At 41.5% G+C, this 6,000-nt stretch overlaps 1 protein-coding gene across 6 annotated transcripts in view; it reads left to right on the top strand.

Annotated features, from left to right (window-relative positions):
* The first annotated feature begins 418 nt into the window (after nt 1-418).
* LOC109474288 (poly(rC)-binding protein 3-like) overlaps nt 419-6,000 on the top strand; it is a 65,358-nt gene continuing 59,776 nt past the window's right edge. For 5 of the 6 annotated variants that reach the window (XM_019774570.1, XM_019774567.1, XM_019774572.1 and 2 more), the window contains exon 1: nt 419-615. The gene's annotated coding sequence lies outside the window, so the exon portion shown is untranslated. The remainder of the gene's footprint in view (nt 616-6,000) is intronic. The other variant, XM_019774571.1, reaches the window with a different exon arrangement.

Raw genomic sequence — 6,000 nt, 5'->3', positions numbered from 1 at the left:
TTATGGATCACGGTTTTATTCTTCAACTTGGTGCAGTGCGGACATTCTAGTAATGCGGCGTCTAAACGTTTCTGTAAACATAACCCAATTCTTTAAACGCGTCCAGCCCTGAAAATAACAAAAGCAGAAACAGAAATCTCGCGCCTCCGTGGCCTAATTCTATTGCGCACGCGTACTGTGCGACCTGCTTACGTAGCGTCACGGCGCGCGATCCCTGCGCATGTTTACATTGCAGAAAATAGATCTGATAAAATTTACCCAAAATCTACAACATTTAGGTAATGAATAAACCTACTAAATAGTCTATTCTAGAGTAAACCTTGTGATAACGTACGAGAATGTTTAGGATTATGAAAAGGGGCGGAATGAGAAGCGGAGTGATCTCCCGGGTTGACCTGTGATGGTGCCAGAACTATTTGTGCCACCCCGAGTGAAGAGACGGATCAAGGCTAGCCTGCAGAGCGGAGGTCCTACTGCTGTGTGTGGCTTCTTCTCCCCGATTCCCGTTCTGTTTTCCCCCCGAGCCCTTCCACCCTCCGCCCCCGAGGACCCGTGCCGCCCTGTGCCACTCCTCACACCATCCCTGCGTGTTCCCTGTCGTCGACTTCAGCTGAGGTAAGCACACGGTAGCGAAGCTCGCTGCTCTCTCTCTCCTCTCTCTCTCTTAAATCGTTAGGCACGACACACGTTGGTGTGACCGATGCATTTTGTAGAGTCGTCTGCAAACTGGCCGGTCCCAAAGCTGGCCTCTTGCACTGTCCCGAGGGCACTGTCCTTGTCCCCGAAGTCGCCACCCTCCAGCCCTCGGGCCACAAGCCTCGTCCTTTTCTTGCAACTCCTAAGCTCCTCTTCTAGCCGGTTGGAAACAAGAGACATGTGTGCATCTGTAGCAGAGATGTCCCCCTATCTCGCCTTAAATTAAAAACTCCCCTTTTCCACAAGGAGACGCGAGGTGAAATGTTTGTACACAAGTCCATCCTACGTCTGCAAAATTCCGTTAAGCCCGTGCCCTGGGCAGAAACAGGAAGGCAGAGATTTGTTAAGGATTTTGGTCCTTCTGGGAGAGGGTGTTTACATGTACTTAACTGTGGGGTGATTGACATATGCCAATCAATGGTTGGCATTGACGTTTTAAATGGCACGCTTCCAGGTTCACACTTGAAATTGTTTGAAGTGTTTTTTTACTGATTATCATAGCATTTGAACCATTTTTATAGGATCATAGTGTTTGTACATGTTGCCAAAATAGATTTTGTATGCAAATGTGTGCATTACAGGTGTATGTAACAGGAAATGTTTACGTAAACATTAAATGATTAAGTATTGGTAAAAACTACAAATCTTGAGTTTACGAATAAACTACAGCTTTCGTTTACGTTTCCCATATGCACCATCGCTCGTAACAAATCCGATTTTTCTTGGACAACAGTTCTTTTGTTCTAGGTTGTCGGACAGCTTTTAAGTTAACATTACGCAAACTAGAAAGGTTACTTTCGAACAATACATATTATCCAATTAGGATGACCTTGGTGTCATTATGTTGCCGAGGTCACTTTTTCTGTCCTTGGGAACATAGCAAGAAAAAAAGAAGAGAAAAAAAATGGCTAAATAATAAATTTTCAGTATGTCACAAAGAAAAAGTGACTTGCATTCTGAAATTTTCCTCATCCTTAGCAAATTGTATGCAACTAATTGTTTTCTAGTGCCTGTCATAGTTTAGAAAGCAATACATTGGCTACTTTTCTAGTTTTGCACTACGAGTAGGGTTGTTCCTTTCGTATAATTATCATGCGTCAGATACATTATATATATGTTGGTAAATCGTTGAATGCTATCGTGTAATGTAATCTACCTCATGCTAACAGATGGAACAAGAAGATAGCCAGTGGTTGGAGTAATCATGTATATGCACACTAAACTAAATTTGTTGTTGGTCTTCACTCATGTGCTGATGCCTTTCCAGTTAGGTGTCAAATCCTGTCTTTCTCATTTTCTCCACAGCTTAACAAGGACTGATAAACACTCCCACAGAAATTAATAAAAATTTGAGATTTTATCCTTTGACTTTGAGACTATATTCAGGTACACTTAATCATAGTAGATTTAGTGCATAGCACTAGCACTGACAACAATATTATATAATATGATATTAATATCTGTTAAATACATTAATTTATGTAGTCGTAAGGCTGCTGACAAATTTGCAAATGCTTGTGTTATAAGCCAAACTGATCGTCCCTAAATATTGATTTATTTTTTGGACTGTTGTTTGGGCTTGGAAGGATTGTGTGCGTTATTTAGGGAAATTGTTGTTTACTATAGTAGGGGTGCTAAACCAGATATGGGCCTGTGGTTGACAGTTGTGTGAAAATGAGATAGCGACAAATTGTGAAGTCTGTCCCTGGAGCTGAACAGTTTCAGTTTGTCACGCCTTTAGTGTGAAGACCCCACCCTGGAAACACCCCATCTATAATCATTGGGCTGTTCACAAAAGGCTCCTGAAGAAAAGCCCTCAGAATAATCCCTGTTTTCATGCTTTTGAGATGAGAGATTGTAGGGTCAGGGAAGGGTTGAGAACGTGCCTTTGATTTTCCAAATTTCTGGTCCCAGTTGGTAAAAAAAAGCCATAAGGTCTCAATTCATTTACATGATATAATGCTAGGTTTATTGAATATAGATGCATTTTTCGGAGATTAAAAACACTAGAGTTGAGTTTTTTTAAATCCATATTCTTGACATTTGCTCTCGTTTGGCGTTCCAACGCTTAGCGAGAATGGAGAAGCTATTGTCATGCCAGGTTAATGATTTTTCGACTGCGTGGTTTCTCTCCTGAACACCCAAATATTTACCTTGAAGGATCCCACAGTCCTGCTTGTATTCAAGATTACACAGCATAGTTACCACAAGGCTAGGTATTGTACCCCAGAACCATTGTGACTTCTAAAGCATTCCTGGATCCTTTCATTTTCATAAGATAGCTCTTAGATTGGAGGTTTGAAAATATCCCTACACACAGATGTGCCTATAAGATCAATGATGCCCTGTGCAGGTCAGTCTACGTGGCAGATCTGTGAATTTTCTCCAGTGTTAAGCGAGGGTTTGTAGAGGCTTTAGTTTGCTGATGCTACATTGTTCCAGGGCTGTCTTGTGTTGCCTGGCTAGCGGGCCGTCCCAATGCATCCTGACGTTGCTTTGCTGCCGCACGGTAAATAAATTAAATGAGGCCAATTTCTCAGGGCCGGATGAATAACTAATGCCTGAATTGCATCGGACATATTGGGAGCGATAGGACGGTTTTATGCACAGATACAGCAGATATTCTTTTCTGCTGGCTTTTCTTTGAACGAAAGCGTCAAGGAGAGGATGAATTAGTATATTTGCCTCACGTTGTACCCTGAACGATTGTGTGATGTGTACATTTCCATGCCAGACAGGGACATTTTGAGAAAATCATTTCACAGATGAAAGATATGATATATTGGACTAATGCTGATCACACGGGTAGAAATTGCAGTTGGAATTGCATGGATTGCTGTAGCAATTGGAGGTTTCCACCGAGGCGTTAATTAGTCCCAGCGAACAGATGGTTGTTTCAGACTTGGCTGGGTTTTTATCCCATACAGCGCAGGGCTGGAGGCACCGGGTCAATGAAAAACTGCCAGATCGCAAGGACTGGGCCTTTGTACGGCTGACTGGGAGTAATGCTTGGTGGGCAGGCGCTGTCAGCGAGAAATGGGGAAATATATCTTCACCCCTGCTGGTAACATGCGGTAATCCTGAGATGCACTGGGACAAAACGAAGGAAGTCGGCCCTATTACTGAAGATGGGAGCAGGAGTAACTCGGGCGCTGGCTTATTTCTGTGAAAGGATCCCAAGTGTAATTTGAGTCCTTTGGTAGTGGTTACCTAGTAGAGAGAGATTTTTCTTATCGTAAGCTCTAGCAGTCATGTGTCTTTGTGAGAAGTGTTCTGAAATAAAGGCTTTTGAGATCAGCAAAAATTCTGCCATGCAACATGTAACGGATGCCGTGCTGTTGTATATTTTATGTATTTTGTGTTCCGTAGCCAATTTTACACAGCCTGCGCACCGGCAAGGCACAAGGCAGCTGCGTTCTACACCGTTTTGTTGTAAAAATTACCCCCCAGTAAATCTTTCATGTGTACTATTGAGAAAAGAAAATGACGAAAGTTTTAAGTTTTTACGGATTTTGCAGTGGGAGCGATACCATCTGGCTATTGGATCTATTTGTTCACCTGTAAATTGGGTTTGACATAAAATCTTTTCACGAACGCAATTTTAGTCGGTCTCCATCACTGTTAGTGCCCCTCGCTTTGTGACGAAGCAGTGAAGGAAACAGGACTCCTGTGTGGTACAGTCTACAAAATCTCTCCTGTTACACCCACCAATAAATGTAAAAAATTGTATGGAACCAGTAGCTTTGTCTAATGAAAAAGGAGAAGTGGAAACAGTATTAGCAATATTTGCATCTTTTGTAGAAAATACTGTCGCAGTTTAATCTGACAGTAGGATGTTATGATATATGCATATTCATGTTTAGAATATTGAACCTACGTACATGTACCATACATGCAAATTCAAAAGAAATATTGTCTGCTTTTTGCAATCAAAAGTATAACATTAATACATGACTGCAGTAAATATGTTATTATATTTAGAACTTTGCGTACTGGCATTTCAATAAGGACACATTGTTACTTTCATCATCTCAAGTTTTGTATGAAGTTTTTATATAGATTATTTCACATTGTTGCAAGCTGTTGTTTGCTTCATGTGTGTGTGTGTGGGGGGGGGGGTAGGAGAGGGCATGTTATATTTAGACCTGTATCAATATAAAGATAGAGTTTATCTTTAGAAGCTTGTCTACTTCCTCCCAGACACAATTCTCACATCTATCCCTGGTGACTTCAATGCTGTAAGAATTACAGTTCTCATCACCCCTCAGGGCACTTCCCAGTGCAAATTGACTTGTATTTGATTGCTCATCTGTAAAACATGAATGTTAGTTATGCATATTAGATTCCTAGTTTTGCATTCATCAAAAGAAACCGTGCCCCGCCAAGTTATGTGTTTTTGCATCTTCTAATGCTGCGTTTTCATTGATGTCGGCTTTCTTTAGTGAAGCAGTATTTCAAGTAAAAGATGGGCCTCAAGGGAGCTGTTAGGTAAAATTGAACGGCATGCTGTGTTGTCCTTTCTGCTTGGTCCATTTTGGGGGATTGACTGTGAATTTAGTGCAGAGTTAGAGTTCGGGCACTCAGTGAGGAAGACATAAAACTGCGCAGTAAAGGCCAAGCGCTGTGCTATATCGGTCGGCTATATCCCACTTTTGGATCACAGGGTTGTTGGTTCGAATCCCGCAAGATAACCATGTGTTATTCAGAGCCCGTAACTTCAGTTGCACTGTATGTCTACAGTTGTCTTCAGTCATAGCTTGAACAAGTTAAAGATTCACTATGCCTATAGATAAGAGTAGACGTATATCTTTATCTGTGCTGTCTCAAATCACAGTCAGTTCCTAAGGCAGCCGGTAAGTACTGGTATGTTATGTTCCTTACCGGTTTACTGGCACAGAGATAGAGATACAGATACAGATAACAAGATAGCTACAGTTAGTGGAACAAGCGTAGATCTGTATCTATCCCTAGTGGGTCCCCGAAACACACTTTCACACAACATCCTTGTTACCAGTAATCAGTTCTGATTATTTTACAACGAGCGGTTGTTGTGTAATTTGCACAAATAACCTCTTGTGTAATTTGCACAATTTACTGTGTGTTGTTATCTCTAGGATAGCGGCTTGTCGATTGGAGTTTGCGACTTAAGCCTTCATGTACTGATATATACAGTACGCCAGTCTTTTTGTATCTTAACTCCCAAGTCCCAAGCCCCTTGGTAGGTATATACAGTAGTCTGGTAGCAGAAGAAAACAATAAGATAAATATGCAGGAGAATAGTTCCCTGTCTTGGTTGTTAGTGTA

Source organism: Branchiostoma belcheri, unplaced genomic scaffold (genome assembly GCF_001625305.1).
Source record: "Branchiostoma belcheri isolate BF01 breed outbred unplaced genomic scaffold, Haploidv18h27 scaffold30, whole genome shotgun sequence".
In the NCBI taxonomy this organism is placed as follows: domain Eukaryota; kingdom Metazoa; phylum Chordata; class Leptocardii; order Amphioxiformes; family Branchiostomatidae; genus Branchiostoma; species Branchiostoma belcheri.
Note: the sequence above shows the minus strand (reverse complement) of the source record. Positions and strands in the feature narration are given on the sequence as shown.